Genomic DNA, 18506 nt, shown 5'->3' on the forward strand with positions numbered 1-18506 from the left:
GTGAGAGGTATATGTTAACTATTTTTCAGCAGAGAAACGGACTTCCTGCCATCTGTTAAACGGCTCGTCTATAAGATATTAGGAGTTAGTTTATTATTCATCTCTGTTAATATTTATCTAAGGAATTATTTATATTTGAGTCTCTGAGTTCGTTGTTATTGGTGGTGTTCTTGATGTTATTATACTTGATAATTTAACTTCTTGATGTTGTTAGTGTTCTTATTTTTAATGTTATCGTTCTTTGTTACTATATTTTTTTGGGTTATTGTTCTTTATAGTTAAGACACATGTTGTTGTTTTAGTTGTAGTTGTTGTAATTATTGTTGTTGTAGTTATCGTTGTTGTTGTTAGTGGTCTAGGGGGAGTACTTTCCGTTCTTCCAATTTTAGTCACTTTCATATGTACAATCAGGCAAGTGTCCTTTCTGCCTTTTTAATCTTGACGACGACAGAAAGTTTATGATGTTGTGTTTAATATAGTTGAGGTGGAAGGACAAGAAGCTATTTTTCTCTTTTTTTTTCTCAATATAACTCGTTTTAATCTTGACTATATATACACAAGTGACTAATGATAATCTTGGTGGGTTTTTTTTTATGTAAATTCGAACACTGTATCAGGGAATAGAAACACCCATTGTAAATCAGGAAGTTAATGCAAGGGGGTCGACCAAGCACAGACTGGTTCACCCACGCGAGACGACAATCCTTCAATTGGAGGTTGGTTTTAGTATGCGATCGTCCCCGTCTTTCTCCCTCCTACCTCCCTCTCCCCCCTTTCGTACCTCCTACCTCTCTCCCCCCCTTCCTACCTCACCCCCCTCCCTCCTTTCCTCACCCACACCACAACCCCTCCTCAACTTCACCTCATATTCAACACCCTCCCCACCACAAACCACCCTTCCCCACCTCCAAACACTACTCTTTCCCTCCCCACCCACCTCTCAGACCACCCTAAACCCACCTCCCCACCCTCAGACCCCCCTCCCACACCCCCCCCTCCCCTCAAAAAAAAATGAAACAGTTGTCAGCATTGTGAGGTATGACCGTTTTTTTCATGAGTAACTACCAATAAACACAAGGTATATGAACCAATAGAAAAAGAGCGACGATGACTAGTTCCGTGCACCTGTGAAGTGGCCTCGAACACGGAGGAGGTCAAGGTGTAGGTAAAGTGCAGGGAGGAGGAGGAGGTCACGGTCTCTCCCTCTCCCTCTCTCTTTGCTTAGTGTAAACTGAGTGTGGGAGGAGGCCAGGAGGGGGTGTAGAAGGGGTGGGGGTAAGGAGGGGGTATAGAAAGGTGGGGTGAAGGGGTATAGAAGAGGTGGGGGGGTAAGGTGGGGGTAGAGGGGTGTAGAAGAGGTGGGGGTAAGGTGGGGGTGTAACAGGTGAGTGAGATGTACCCGTCGCTGTTCTTGTGTTTCTGGGTATGAGTGTTGCCAGTGCCCCCTAGTGACACCATTACCAACATCATGATATATCGTTATATCTGGTTATAACATGTGGTTATATGAGGATATATTGGGCATATAATAATTCAATACATGTTATATAATGATTTCTAGGTGTAATAAGGAGTAAGTTAAGGATATATTTTTAGTTCTATGACCTTCAATAAGTTCTAGATATAATATACACTTAGTTCTGGGTACAACATATAATAACCTCTGGTATATAAAGTTCTAACACTAGTATAACATATAATAAGTTTTGGGATATAACCTATAATTAGTTCTGATGGACACAACACAAAAGAAGTTAGTCAGGGAGAGTATAATTTCTGTTGCAGCGGCTATAATGTGTGATAATCTCTAAGTTGGGGTAAGAAATGTTGAACTTTCTTCGTTGTGTGGTACTGTATCGACCCGAGAGAGAGAGAGAGAGAGAGAGAGAGAGAGAGAGAGAGAGAGAGAGGTCATCACCACCCTCCCAGGTCCTGAATTTTCCAAGGTTCCAATGTTAAAATTTGATTCCCCTTTAGCTACAAGCCTTAAAACACGATGAACTGACGACATTAATGGCGTCTACAGTACGTTGAGACTATAATTGTTAAAGAGACGATTGAACAAAATGACGTAGAAAATATAAGTACTCTTAAGACAGTAATTAGAGCAAGGGGAGGGGGGGGGGTGTTAAAAGGTCCTAGGATCCTTCAAGACAGACGGAGGAGGAGGAGGTGGTGGGCTGAGTGTTGACACGGGGTACCTTCTTGGTCTGTCCCCCGCCTCTACTGTATATCACTGACATGTTTACATTCTGTTTTATTGACGTCTTTGTCCCTTTACCTTCTGATACTCTCTCTCTCTCTCTCTCTCTCTCTCTCTCTCTCTCTCTCTCTCTCTCTCTCTCTCTCCTTCCTGCAGCCACCACTACTACTGCTATTTTCACTACCACTATTACTACTACTACTATTTTCACCACCACCACCACTACTACTATTGTCTACACTACCACCATCGCTACTGCCACCACTATCACCACTACCACCATAATCTTCATCGTCTCACTATCTCTGCAACTGACATCACCAATCTCGCTACAATCACCACCACTACCATCTCCCCAACCGACATGCCTCAGTGTGTCATCACCAACAGAGTTTCAGGTGTACAGAGTCACCTGAGTTTGTTTGCACCAACACCTGAGTCTTTGTGTAAAAAGCATCATCATTTTTACCTTCTGCTGAATGAGTTTGTGTTCATCATCACTTCACTTTTCATTGTTGGGAGGTAAAGGTGATGATGGTGATGGGCGTCCTAGGGTGGTGGTGACTGGTGGTGGTGGTGGTGGTGGTGAGGGTCGTGTTGGGGTGGTGATGGTGGTAAGAGTCGTGCTGGAGATAGGGGGAGGGGGGGAGCGGTCGCTATTTAATTGGATTCTCCAGCGTGTAATTCCGTTGTGTTACGCCTCGCCAGTGTCACCACCCTCACCACCCTACTCTACCCCCCACCCTACTCTACCCCCACTACCCCCACCCTACTCTGCCCCCACCCTACTCTACCCCCCACCCTACTCCCCCCCCTACTCTACCCCCACCCTACTCTACCCCCCACTCTACTCTACCCCCTTCAACAAAATCAACCGGACGTTAAACATTGGTCAAAACTTCAATGCGGAAGGAATTGTGTCATAATCTCACAAGCTGATAACTTGTTAGATTAGCTTAGATAAGGTTAGGTTAGGTTAGACTAGGCTAGGTTCGGTACAAGAAGCCAGTGAAAAAAGTCCGTATGTGAAACTATTACGGGAAGCCAATGCGAGAAGCCAATCCATGAAGCCAAAGCAGGAAGCTACTCCATGAAGCCAAAGCAGGAAGCCACTCCATGAAGGCAAAGCAGGAAGCCATTAACAAGAGAGTCCCTGGCCACACGCTGGGAGACGCCAATTACTCCAGGGTTGGCAATACAGCAACAGCTATTTACCAAACTGCCATTTGCACGTTGCTTGGCCAGTTCATTAGCAGTCTTGAGTGGATGTTAGCTGGTATGGCTTTTTTCAACCTCCCGTCACGACACGTAGTAGTGGCTGACTGGCGGACCCTGGCTGTATGTGTGTTGGTCGTGGCGGGTGCTCATGTCATTAATTAAAGCATTGTTTCAACCAGTAAGTGCACCAGAAAACTACTCCAATGCTTTCATGTTTTTCTTTTTATGTTTTTGAGTTCTTTGTGTGTCTGTGTGTGTGTGTTTAGATTAGAGCCAGAAGGGTGAACTAGTCAATGAAGTCATTATTTTATCACAGCGGCATATTGTGGTGTTGCCTCGCTGTGCAGTATACAGTCTCACTACACAAACAAGCTGCTCCAGTTTGGTTAAGCATCAAACACAACTCGTAAATGAATAATTTCATTCATCTAGATTAACAGTAATGAGTTAAGTTGACTATAGACACAGAACTACCAGAGTGTGCAGTTGTCTATATCACGTTGTCAGCATTAGTAGAAGTTGCTGTCGTCTCTACCTGACACCTGGTGAGTGGGATAACTTTACCTGCATGAACCCAACACTCCCTGGTGGATGTCAGAGCACCTGTGTTTGACATTTCGGTATTTGTTCTTGAGTAATTCTGACCTTAGTGGATGAGTGGAAATATTATATTATATACTTTTATGGCCTACAAAGCACAAGGTAAATAATTATGGAAGTTTTAGTAGTATTATTGTGGTACATATCGTCTTTTGTATGTATAGTTTTTTGTATATTTTCATGGGAACTTTTGTGTACTGTGGAGGAAGTGTCTCCCACGTCCCACCAAAGAACTTTATAAAATGAGACAAAAATAAATAGTTTAGCCACGGAACAATAACAAGACATTATTATATTCCCTCCTTCTCCTCGTATAATGAAAGGTTTAAACTATGCTGATCCATAAAGGTTAAACACGTATGAGGTTCACTGTAGTTTTTAGTTATAGATTTTCCTCACAATTTTTATTTAATTTTTTATTTGTGTCAACTGTTTGTAAATATCAACTGGTGAAGTAGTGTGTTGCTGCCCTAAATGGATCATCTTTTGGGGGAAAGTTGCTGACCGGCCCTCAGCTCCGCCCCGGTGTGCTAAAATTCCTTAGGGAAAAGTAGTGATCTTCGACGTGAAATTAATGTCAGTCTTGAGATTAGTTACTGAGGAAACCTATTTAACTGAGGCTGGGACACACACACACACCGAGCCAGCGACAGTAACGCCAGAGGAATGGTGTCGGTGAAAAATAGTGTGGTAGAGCTGGAAACATTCCCCGGCAGGAAACTAATGCATAAATGTGGAGAGAATTGTATGAAGGATAATGCGTTTTACCTTAATATGTGCAAGTGAAACGTGGGAGACTTACGCCGGAATACTAAGCAGAGTGTAAGCTGCTGAAATGGATTTTCTGGGGAAGGAGCGAGCAGCAAGGAGTTATTGGCTGGAGGAGTGGAGATGTTGTGTGAGGTGAAGGCCCCAGGGGGAGGGAGGGAGGGGAGGGAGGTGAGCCGTGACCCTGTGTGGACTGGACGTGGCAAGAGGAGGCAAGTGGATGACCTGGCAAACACCGGTAGTGAGAGGCATCGGTCCGGGACACACGTGCTGAGAGGAATTATATTGTGAGGTGACTGGAGAAGGAAGTGAATAAAAAAAGGTCACCTTTATAAGAAAGGAGGCAGTGGTGGTCTCCCTGGACACCGTCTCACCTCTTGCTCTACTTGTCCTCACACTAATGAGCACGGCAGTTAACGTCAAAGGTGTCGTATAGAATAACCCATTAACTTCATAATTCAGGAATGTAAGACGTGAAATTTGAAAATCTTAAACGATGAAAGAGTGTGTCGTAACTTGTTAACGCGGAGTTGGCCTGCAGGTGTTCGTCGATGGTGGCCGCCTTAATGAGGGCCGTAACGCTGTAAAAACATGATTAATCCGGCGAGAAGTGTCTTGGCTCGGGTGGGCGTTGGCCGGTGTAGCCCGCAGGGCAACTCCCCGCCCGCCCCTCCCCGCCCCTTCACCGCCCACCATTAAAACTTGGTGAGAGTGAGGGCGGCGGCGGTCGTCTCTATACAATAACGTAAACATTTGATGGCGGCGGACCGGCGTAAAATGGCTTCCTTCCCTGAAGGCTCGGCTCAACACCGCTATAAGCCTCATAAATATATGCACCGGGTGTCTCCAATTGCCCCGCCAATGCCGCTTTTATGGTGTCTTTATCAGTTCCTGCTATTTTTCCCCAAGTTGAATTCCAACTAGACCAGTCCCTATTTTTGCACGCTAGCGCCGGATATTATATTTGGAGCAGTTATGTCGCCAGGACGACCTCCGTGCTCTGATTGTTAATGCTTAGATATACATTTCGATGGCCCGTGTTTTTTATGGCAAGGGAGGGGGCTGGTGGGGAGGGGGTACTGTACACACCGGGCACCACCACCTCCGTTATTATCTCCTGCTGCTCCTGATCTACTTTATGGTTATAACAATTTCATATAGAAAGTTGTGTATCTTTGAGTGTTAGATAACCTCCGATACTTTTAGTTCAGTTATTAAGAGTTAAACGATAAAGGAATTTTATGGTAACAATCTGTGACGTAGCCCACCAGTTGTGTGTGTGTTGAAGGGGTCACCACACGAGTACAGTCGCTGGCCAGGTTTGACGTCCAGTTAGCCTCAACGTGGCCATCAAAGTAGGAGTAATAGGCGTGTTGCTCTTGGCCATTAGCTGCCGAGTGCGGGAGTAGTTATCATGCAGGCGCCGTTGTGAATTATGGCCGTAACACCTTTAAGAACTTGGTGTTTTAACGACTTTAAAACCACCTTAATGAGCGGTGAAGGAGGTAGTGCGGTGGGCGGCCCCGGGGGTGTGTGGTGGGCGGCCCCAGGGTGTGTGGTGGGCAGCTCCGGGGGTGTGTGGTGGGCGGCTCTGGGGTGTGTGGTGGGCGGCTCTGGGGTGTGTGGTGGGCGGCTCCGGGGTGTGTGGTGTACTCGCCACACGGAGCCTTAGGTCAGCACTCACAAACTTTCCTATGTAAATTTTTGTGTAACCCGTAAATAAGAATAAAAGTAAGTCTGTACTCAAGATTATATCCCATATTGGTCGTTGAGTTTGGTTTGGTTAGGTGACTTATGGTAGTCGGCCTCAACCTACCGGATACTACCACACACCTACCAGACACTACCACACACCTACCAGACACTACCACACACCTACCAGACACTACCACACACCTACCAGACACTACCTGTTAAATACAACCACACACTACCACAACCTTTACTCTAAATTAACCTAAATGAGTTGACCTCGGCTTTAATATACGACTACCATGGTCATGTGTCCGTCATTTAGTGGGTTTTTTTTTATTAATCCATTGAAAGAGTTTGTTATGTTATTGACGTCTCGTTGTATGTGTATGTAAACAACAGTCTTCGTGGGGTTTGTGTTTGTTATTGAATTTTGGAAAGGTCATAACCCCCCCCCCGCCGCCCTCACCACCCTCTCTGGGATGTGTGTGTGTGTGTGCGTGCGTGTGTGTGTGTGTATAAGGACAAAATACACACACACACACACACACACACACACACACACACACAAGAGTAAATAATAATAATAATAATAATAATATCATGTTGGACGTAACTTGCAGACAACATTTATCACCATTTACGTCTTATATTGCGTCATTTCCGGCTTCCATCATTATATATTAACCGGTTTAATAAATACAACACAACAAACACTCCTGACATTAAAATTTCTTACACGAAATATTAAAGTTTGATTTATGAACCATGAATCTAGGGAGTGAAAAATTCTTTGGTTGAAGCTAAAAATAAAATTGGCTCTGGTAATTAAAGTTTGGTTAGGTATTTATTTATTTATTGATTTATTTTATTATTATTATTATTATTATTATTATTATTATTATTATTATTATTATTATTATTATTATTATTATTATTATTATTATTATTATTATTATTATTATTATATACCGGACCCTCCCCCTCTGGGTACCACCACAACCCCCCCCCCCTCCATCCCATTAACTTTACCTGGATACCCCGACCTTACCTGGATACCCTGACCTTACCTGGATACCTCGACCTTACCTGGATACCCTGACCTTACCTGGATACCCTGACCTTACCTGGATACCCCGACCTTACCTAGATACCCCGACCTTACCTGGATACCCCGACCTTAACTGGATACCACTGCTACAAAAATTCGGACAAAATTTATACGGTGTGTTGGAAAAAATTTAAAGTATTTCGTAACCCTTGAAAATTGGAATCTAAAATCGTGAGGTATTTTTTTAACACTGGGGGGAATAAAATGCATTAAAATTTCAGGTGAATTCATGGTGAGTCGGTTACAGTATCGAGTTACAGCAATTGGTGGTGGTGGACAGCGTTACAGGGAGTGTGTGGTGGACGAGTGTGTGACTGTACTAATGTATGGGAAGTCATTACACTATGATATGTTAGTTTTTCTAGTTAATAAAATACTTATATTTACAACCAGTCAGACTAGGTCAATAGTGAATACAATAGACTGACGCTTAAGACTGGTTGAAATAGACATACATCAAACAGACTGAGATTAACATTGATCAAATTATTTAAATAACTACTGATCAAATTTAAATAACCATTGATCAGATTGTTTGAGTTTCATATGTATTTGATTATATATTAAAAACAATTATCTAAAAGGTCATACCAATGTAAATACAGTATACAAACTTGAGTAATATTGAATACAAAAGTAAAAATTACATTAGAATACTGAAAGTGTTTTGAGAACATTGTAAATATGATCTGGTATAACTATGTGAAGATTAAGACATTGTGTAAAATATAACACACACACACACACACACACACACACACACACACACACACACACACACACACACACACACACACACACACACACACTCTTTATTGCCGGATATAAATAATAAATGACACGTGATCAAGAGTTATGAAATCAGAGATGATTTATAGAAGTGTGTGTGTGTGTGTGTGTGTGTGTGTGTGTGCGTGTGTGTGTGCGTGTGCGTGTGCGTCTGTGTGTGTGTGTTACTTCGCTCCGTCACAATATATATATATATATGTTTTTTTTCGCTGCTGGAGTCGTTCACAGTAACTAGGAAGCTTTTAACAATTGTATCACAGTAGTAAGGCTTGATTAGAGATGCCCCGCCGGGAGAACCTGCATAGTTTGAATCCTTAAAGCAGATACAGCCTCGACCCCAGCCTGAAAACTTACCCATTTCCTCTGGTATCTGACAGCGGCACACGGCTACAGGAATTCCATCCATGTTGAGGAATTATTACGTGTTAAAGCAAGTTATGGGTCGGGGTTTTTTTTATCAGTTGATTTTTAAATTATGTCTACCGAACATCAGTGTATTTTGTGTTATATTTTAGCAGCTGTGGACTTCCTGCTACCGAGGATTGTATTGTACCGTTGATGCCTGTAAATGCTATACTGTGTGTGTGTGTGTGTGTGTGTGTGTGTGTGTGTGTGTGTGTGTACATATTGCTGCTACCCTGCATCTCGACTACCATCAACCCGCTACAGTAAGTTATAATTATCCGCCAGATTACCACTGTTTGCACTCTCAAAACCGGTTACCATTAGCAGAAGAAAAACAAAAGAATTTCGTGTATGAGGTGGAAGCATGTGTCGGTTCATTTCCAAATATAATTATTAAATTGTCAAAGTTTTTTCCTTCATAGCACCACCTGTTTCTGGTCGATCCAAGGTTAAGTGTAGTTTGTACTTGTTAAAAAACTGTGCTAGAGTGTATCCAGGTGTAGGTGGTTAGGTGTAGGTGGCCTTCTCCTTGTTAGCATGAGTGTTTCTGTAACATCAGGACATGGAGTGTTATTTTTTCTTAAACCATCGACCAGTTTTATGTTATGGTTCTGGTTTAACATAGCTTCTTGTCTTGAATGCCCTCCCTTAACTGGTTATATAAGACCACATCAAACCGTCTCAATCAACCTAAACAACCGGAATATAGATGTCTTAAGTTCTTCGTCGATATTTCACCGAAACTCAACCATAACCTGAGACTTTATTTGACTAGACTCTGCCGAACCTGCGCTGTGTGTCGGAGAGCGCGTGTATAAACTTAGAATTTCTTGGCAGGATTCGTGTCGGCCTTTGGCTTTACGTATGCAAGTGGAATTTCGTCAATGGATGATCATTTGTTCATGGGCTGTAGAACACTAGACGCACATATAACGAAAGCACGAGAAAGTTGGTAGGTTGCATGTTGCACGCTATTGCTGCTTGCCGCCTGGTCCCTTCTCCCCCCTCCTTCCCTGTGCCTTTCCTCCTGTACTGAGCAGATTTGTACACAAAACGCCATTTTTAAATTAGAATTGAAACTATTTGCTCCGTGTAAGTATGCGTGGCGTTGTGGTGAGGGCGTTTGTGTGAGTGTGTGGGGTGGGTGTGGCGGTGGTCATAACACCTTCACTGGTTCATACATAGTTTACTTTCTTCTGCTGACTCTGACAACACCTGCAAAACGTACTTATTACACGCCTTATCACCTGTGTGTGGGAGAAAGAGACTTACCACCAGCATGGGTTGAGGCTCGCGGGTGTGCATGCGTCATATAGTTAGCTATTAAGGAGGTAATAAGATGAAGTTATACCACTGCGACATTGAGAGCTGACTGTTAAGATAAACTCGTTTCTCAAATTTATTGTCGTCCAGAATCATTTACACACGACTGTTGATGTCAGTAGACTTTTTATGGGTAATAAAAAAATATAAAACTGCAGCAAAAAGAAAAAAAATTGAAGTTTATTAGTCCATATTTAATGGTTATTAAACCTATAAGTAGAGTCAAGTCATGATACCCATGACTGCTGCCATTACTGTTGAAAGAGTGTAACACCTTGCTTACTTGTTGAGTGGACGAGTTTACCTGTAACACCTGACACACCTACACCTGACACACACCTAACACACCTACACCTAACACACCTTCACCTAACACACCTACACCTAACACACCTTCACCTAACACACCTACACCTAACACACTTACACCTAACACACCTACACCTAACACACCTACAACTACACACTGGGCGGGGGTCGCTATAACACACACACACACACAGTGCATGATGACCCACATTTCTGGACAAAAGTGAGGATATTCCATTTGACTTCAGAGAGCGGAAAGGTCATAAACAGTGGACTGACTGACCTTAATAATATAGTTGTAACCTTTTTTTATAAACCTTCTGACAAATGAAGTATGGACGTCTCGTGTGGGTGGGGTCTGGGCGGGTGGTTGGCTGGTGTGTGTGTGGGGTTTGGGTGTGTGGGTGGGGTTTGGGTGGGTTTCTAGTAGGTGGGTGGGCTTCTAGTGTGTGTGGGTGGGCGCCATATACTCATTTTTTGGTTCTATTTCTCTTCATTTCTTTATTCAATTATTCCTTTCCTTTATATGACTTACCTTGACGAGTTATCACCTGTTGTTATCATCGTCATTACATATTCTTGTTCGTGTCAGACTGCGGTTTAATTGTTCTTGTGAAGGTGAATGTTTAATGTTAATGTAACTTGTTTTTAGTGTTTGTTTTTATTGATATCAATTGTTGTTGTTGTTGATAGTAAAGGTATTGCATGGTATATATTGTACAAAAAGATATAATGGAAAGTATTAAATTTCAAAAGTATTTAATGAAAGTTTATTCACTTCTGTCCACCCATACTAGAGAGAGAGAGAGAGAGAGAGAGAAAGATGATTAGAATATTTTTTTTGTCTGTATGAAGGTTTGTCATCCTGTCACAAACTTTGGATAGTAATAAATCTTACGTTTTTTCTTGCGTTGAATTCATATTTTATCGTGGTGAAAGTGACGGTCATTTTTTGTTGATGTTGCTACGTATTAATTCATTTATTTATTTATTTTTGGCTTCGTTATGGTCTTTGGAATAAACTCAACCTTCTTGTGGATTTTAATATTGAATTTTCTTAAGGATGAGGAGTATTTTTCCGTCTCCTTTTGTTAGCTTACCATCATCTAGGGCTCTCTCTCTCACCCCCCTGTCGTTACCTGGATGTCCCTTGACCACTCAGAAACTTCCACAGATCAACATATTATTTCAAGGTGTATCGTTTCTCTCTTTGTTGGTAGTTATGGTGGTGTTATGGGTGCTACGGTTAATTGCTGCCTTTTCATACCTACACACTAGTTACATGTAATGCTTGTAGCTTTATCGTCACTGTACAGAATGACTCCAGAGCTCACAAATTCTCAAAATATCACCAGGAGCCATCACAGGTGCTCATAAAGGGCTCATAAGGTGCTCATGAAAATACTCAAAATGATTCCAAGTGATTCATTATGATACCAGGTGCTCAGAATAGTCCCAGGTGACAGACAGATACCCTTAATGACTTTCTCTTGACTCACAGGTGCTCATAATGATCCCCAGGTGACTGATTAGTGTTCATTAGGACCCTCCAGTAAATGACATGACCCATAATGACACCTGGTGGATTGATTTAGGTGTTTGGTCGGATTAATTGCCATCATCACCTGAACATGATTGGGTTTTTTTAATTACGTGTTGTTGTTACGTCAATATTTGGGAATTATTATCCTCCAGTGTAAATAAACATTAGTTATCATCGTAGATCAGCGAGGGCAGCTAGTCTTATATTTTTCCGTGTGTGTGTGTGTGTGTGTGTGTGTGTGTGTGTGTGTGTGTGTGTGTGTGTGTGTGTGTGTGTGTGTGTGTGTGTGTGTGTGTGTGTGTGTGTGTGTGTGTGTGTGTGTGTGTGTGTGTGTGTGTTTATTATTTGATTATCTCTAATGAAATATGGTTTAGGACTCTCTCTCTAAGTACTCAACGTGTTCTGTCTTATACACACTATATTATGTCCTTCGTCATGACTCTAATTGCCCTCTTATATGTAAATTTATGTGTGCGTGTGTGTCGTTAACAGTGTGGTGGTGGTGGTGGTAATGAGCCTGCATATGTTAACTCAAAGCCTTTTCCTGTTCTTTAACCTTCTAAGTCGCCTTCTTTACTCTAACCTCCTTTAATTCTTACTTTAATCCTTACTTTTTAAAATTTACTTTCATTTCCTCTAAATTAATTAAAACTTTTTTTTTAATCATTATTGACCTTTTTTCTGAACGAGTTTTTTTTCCTAGGGATTTTTTCCCTTCAATTGTTTATTTTGATTTTATCCCATAATGTTTTCATGCAATTATTTTTTTTTTCTCATATGATTGAAATTTTAGTGTTACAATATATGAGTTGTTGATATTATGTGTATGCTCTGGTGGCCCTTGTAAATATGACATTATTTTAACATACACGTAAATCGTTGGTGAAAACAAACACGCGGCTTTATATTAAGACATCAACAGACACACTTTGTTTATTTGGTGTTTTTATGATTGTTTGTTAAGTGTCATTCAGGACGTTAAAGTCTACGCCCTGTGTTTTGTTACCGTCCCGTCTACACTCAGTATTCCTCACCCTCCACACTCCGTACTCCACACCCACCCACACGGCCCCCTCCATTATTTCACTCCACAGTTTTGCTCGGTGTCACTCCTACAGCAGCGGCTTAACACACACGCTTAACCCCGTGTAAAGTGCACATGATATTAAAGAGGTGTGCTTGTAAAACGGCCAATGCGTGCAGGGGGGAGTAATCGACCTACCTTTCTCGTTTTTATCCAGAGCCGCTGTTTGAAAGACCTGTAAACGCTAGTTGCTGACATAGCGCAAAAAACGCGGCGGTATTGATCAGCGAGTGAGTGCGTGTGTAGCCGGGGGATGCCTATTTGTTCATTACTGTTAATTAGTATTTGCTCTGAGTTAATGTCTTTGGTATGAACCGGAGTGAGTTTAACGTTAATGAACCTGTGGCGGATTTGTGTGTGTGTGTGTGTGTGTGTGTGTGTGTGTACCTGGGTGATCCTAATTAAATCCTAATAGGGATTTACCTGAGGATTCCTATTTGTAATGTGTCATCTGGTTCGTCATATAATAATAGGTGGCAAAGACGAACCTCAGCCCCACCTCCCTCCCTCCCTCCCCATCCCCTACCCACCTACCCTCCCCAATCCTGGCCCATTCCCTCCCTCCCCCCTTATTTAACGCCACTTTCTTACGCCAGGTTATTATGCTCCTGTAAATTGTGGTGGTTGTGTCACTAATGGCATCACTAAGTCCGGCTTAGCACCGTGACCCCCACTGATGACATGTCGAGCAAAGGGTCGAATCTAGTCGCGTAATTCGTGAGGGAGAGTCATTAAAGGTCGACTGGTAAGAGATACGGCATTAAAACACAGGAAGGAAAGTTAACAAATTTTGAAAGAAAATTTACGAAAAAAATGAAAGAAATAAGTGATGTATGAATGAAAATAAGACTCAAGGAGGAAAATAAGTAACGCAACTGAATGAAAATTACCAAAAATGAAATAAATAAGTGATATATGAAAGAAAATAAGAGAAATATGAACTAAAAAAAGAAGGAAAATAAATTGATATTGTTGAATGAAATTGACTTAAAAATTAAAGAAATAAGTGATTATATGAACGTAAATAAGAAGCAAAAGGAGAAAAAATACGTAACAAATATTAAAAGAAATAAGACCCATAAAAGATAGATAAATAAAAGTGACACACGAACAAATAATAAACAAAACAAAAAGACAAAAATAAAAAAATACAAATAAAAAGTAAAAAAAAAATAACGTAAAAAATTGACATCCCCCAAAAAAGGCAAAACGAAAAGAGGAAAAAAAAGTGAGATTCGTCAAAAAAAAAAGAATGGGAGCGAAAAAGGAAAACATGAATAAAAGAAAAGACACAGTGAAAACAATGAGTCTCTTGAATGAATAAAAAGTAGAGACACAAAAGTACCAATTTGTGTGTGTGTGTGTGTGTGTGTGTGTGTGAAAACAGACATTAAGGTGAAATAATACTGTAGGTGTGATGATGTATAGTGTGGGGCTAGGTGAGGTAGTGGTGTGTGTGTGGACAGGTGAGAGAGTAGGTCGTCCTCCCTCGCCCCCTCACCTCCTTGTTCCCTCCCTCCCTCCCTCCCTCCCTCTGAATACCTCATACTCTCCTAACTTATTAAGCTGCCGTCTACTTCATTACATAATCTCTTGATCTTAAAATAAAAAAACGCCTTCTGGTTTTTAAAGGAGTTTGATGCTGCAGCTTTAAATATAAGACAAAAATTAAAGTTGGTGTGAGTCTTGAAGTCGTTGTGTAAATATTATTATAATGTTCTTGTGTGTGTGTGTGTGTGTGTGTGTGTGTGTGTGTGTGTGTGTGTGTGTGTGTGTGTGTGTGTGTGTGTGTCATTCTACGTATTAATTTGTACTTTTAAGTTCTTCTTATGTTGAGCTTCTTAGCCCATTAAATGCTTTATAAACTGTACTGTACTGTAAGTCCCTTGAGACACTAATGTACTCAATTATGATGTGAGTCAATCGGGTGTTCTGGTGGTCTTGAATTTTTGCTCTTGTCCGGAACGTAATTCTTGCGTCGTTACTAAAGTGAAGAACTCCACCACCTTTAAGTCTCTATATCAAGGGTCAAGGTTACAGTTAGAGGTCAGAGGTCAAATAAAGCAGTGTATCTCAGTGCTCATTGTGAACTTAACTTGGTATTACTGATCATAGCTTTCTCAGCCTGATCGAGGGACCAAACTTGAATGCCTTCTGTGGGATTTTCAAGGATCCGCGAATTTTCTCTCCTTAAGACTTTGATAATGTGGTCGTATCTAACAGGCTCCCGGAAACTGCCAGACAAATAGCCTACGACTAAATAGACTTGCAAATTTCACTGGAACTTTATGATAAGATGCTTTCTCACACCTCAGACGGCCACGAGTCAGAATTATTTATTTATGTGTAAATTCCCGGTGTGAGGAGGGTGCAGGTCGAGGCTGTATAAGTGTAGGAGGGAGTGTAGGTGTGTGGTGAGTTCTCAGGTCAGCTTAAGCTTCTCTCCACCTCCCACAACCACTCACCTTCCCTACTACCTTTACTTTTCACGTCTATCATGAAACACTTCCTCGGTCGTGGTGGATTTTGTTCACCTGTGTAATATTTTTCATTTCTTCAGTGAACTATCGTAGGAGAGAGTGACGGCTGTTCTTCGTGTTATTATTATATTTATCTAATTAATTCACTGGTTTGGAATTTACGTCAGAGTAAATGGTCAATTTATGCGGCTCGGTGTCATTCCGGTAATTGGATACGACAATATCTTTTTGTCATGGGAGCATTATGTACCTGCCTCACCGCCTCACGACATAAGCAACGATTCACGTCAATCTGTTGGTGAATTACTGAAGAATTACCCGAAAAAATAAGTGATTATTATGATTATATGAGAGTGATAGGCCGCCATGTCCTTGGTCATAGTGATGTTTACAATGCTCAAACAGTTATTTATATCAACAATGAACAGCTGAACGGTATAATGTGTCCTTCTGTGAGTATTGGTAAACAGTGTCGAGGTTATCATGATCATCTACTGAATTATACACCGAAATATGACAACACTGATGATGACTGGCGGGTTATGTCATAAGACTAGGGTGCGTCAGGGTGTTTATTATATGGGCGTGTACAGTACCTCGAGTAAGGGCGATGACCCAGGAAGTGACAGTCCCTCTCTCCCTCCCTCCCTCCTTCCTCCTCCTCCCTCCTCCTCCCTCCTCCTCCTCCCTCCTCCTCCTCCTCCCCCTCCTCCTCCCCCAGGATAACACCAACACCTCTACCTGCTGGCTGGCTTCTCTACCCCCCTTCCAAAGCTAAATGAGTACCAGTCAAGTTAAAAGAGGCAGATAATGGGCTGACTAAACGTAAAACCAAAGATCCATAGATGAACTCAATATTGATATCAAGCTAGAAAGGTTTTGATGTGATAGAGATAGTTTGTGGATGCTTTAGTAAATTTCTGCCTGGACGAGAAAAATAAAATCACTTCAGATGAGTCTCTAACTTTATCAAGAACTAGTGATAGGCAGTGCGTGGCTTATCCTACCCCCGGCAGCTTATATAATGAGGACTTATTTGACCAAACTCTCTGACACGGAAAAGAAAGCTTTGTCATTTAGTCAGTGAAGCAGTCAAAAATCTATCGATAACTTTTTTTTATGCTATCAGTGAACTGTCAGTGATGTGATCGTGGCCGCCGGGTGAGAATAATTCATTTTTAAACCATCGGTGTTCTGATAACCCCCCCCTCCCCTCCTGAGGTTCACGGTGCTCTATACGTGTTTCCTGATGTGTACCGAGCTGTATCCTATGTGTTCCATGTATCAACCAGACGTGAAATCAATTAAAAAAAGTAAACGAGAAAATATTTTACACGTTCAACGAATCATAGTCGCCATTACCACGTTTAAAGGAGTCTTGTGTGGTAATATACTGTGCTAGGCGATACATGGGTCCCAGTACAGCCTTTAACGGGAGTACTGTGCCCAGGAGGACACTACCCAGGTCCCGGAGTCCTCATGCTAATTATCATCAAGATTAAACCAATGATCACGGAGGAGATGGCACACACACACACACACACACACACACACACACACACACACACACACACACACACACACATACACACCACCATTCTGTGACGACATATACAGGTGATGTAATTCATTTGTGTAGTTTATTGTTTGTGTTAAATGCCACAAGTGTATGTTGGGTCCTGTGTGTGCTTGGTGGTCCACATGTGTGTTTTTGGTGGTCCACATGTGCGCTACATGTACCCAGTGCACCGTGCTGTATGTGGTGGCGTGTGTCTGATGCCTTTCATTTCTTGCGAAGGTTTATGGACGAGGTGGTGAATTGGTGTCGTGTCCGGCCTCCTGTGGGGTATACCTGTCCACTTGCCCTGCTCCCCTGTCTCTGTCTTCTGTCCCTAGTTCTGTTCTAAACCCCAATCTCTGCCCCAGCCCCACCCTGCCCCGCCCCAGCTCCTGCCTCCCAGTCTCCTGCCCCAGCCCCGCTCCTGCCCCAGCCTCCCGCCCGCCCCAGCCCCGCTCCCGTCCCGTTCCTCTCCTCTCTGCCTCACTACACCCCTCTCCACTAACTCCACCTTTCCTTCCCCATCCCAGCTATCCAGGTGGAGTATGGGTGATGGTGGAGATGTACTACTAGCGAGGGAGGAGTGGTGGTGGCTGCGATGAGGGTAGTGGTGTGGTAGAGACGGCAGTGGGTGGTGGTTGTATTGGTTAAGTTGCCTCCATAATTAACTCAGGTGAGAGGAGGCTCGCCGGCTTCCTCCCTCGCCTCTTACATAACACAGACTCACATATATGTATCCTTACTAGTTTGTACTGAAAGAAATGAGGAATTACATACATGCATACATACATATTTAGTTGAGTCCTCGTCTATGTATTTATCCAGACATCTATTTATATACATACATACATACATCGTTTGGACATAAAATGGAATTTAAATAAAACATACATACATGTATACATGCTTAAGGGCTTAAAGTTGAATTTAAATAGAAAAGTAGTAGCATTGAGTTTCTCTATCTCTCTGCGAGCACGTGTGTGTGTGTGTGTGTGTGTGTGTGTGTGTGTGTGTGTGTGTGTGTGTGTGTGTGTGTGTGTGTGTGTGTGTGTGTGTGTGTGTGTGTGTGTGTGTGTGTGTGTGTGTGTGTGTGTGTGTGTGTGTGTGTGTGTGTGTGTGTGTGTGTGTGTGTGTGTGTGTGTGTGTGTGTGTGTGTGTGTGTGTGTGTGTGTGTGTGTGTGTGTGTCACGTGGATCATAAAACCCATGAGGTATATTACGTGGCTTCTCTCTCTCTCTCTCTCTCTCTCTCTCTCTATTAATGCGTAAAATTGGCCCACGAGATCACTTAATTGAGGCAATTTAAAACTTAAGGAATGTGGTTTTTTCCTATGGGAATTTTGGCGACAGACATGAACAGTCATTTGATTCTCATGGCAAATAAAAAAAAAATATTAAGGTCATATATCTAACTCATGAACACG

This window comes from Homarus americanus, unplaced genomic scaffold, assembly GCF_018991925.1.
Source record: "Homarus americanus isolate GMGI-L3 unplaced genomic scaffold, GMGI_Hamer_2.0 scaffold47177, whole genome shotgun sequence".
Taxonomy (NCBI): domain Eukaryota; kingdom Metazoa; phylum Arthropoda; class Malacostraca; order Decapoda; family Nephropidae; genus Homarus; species Homarus americanus.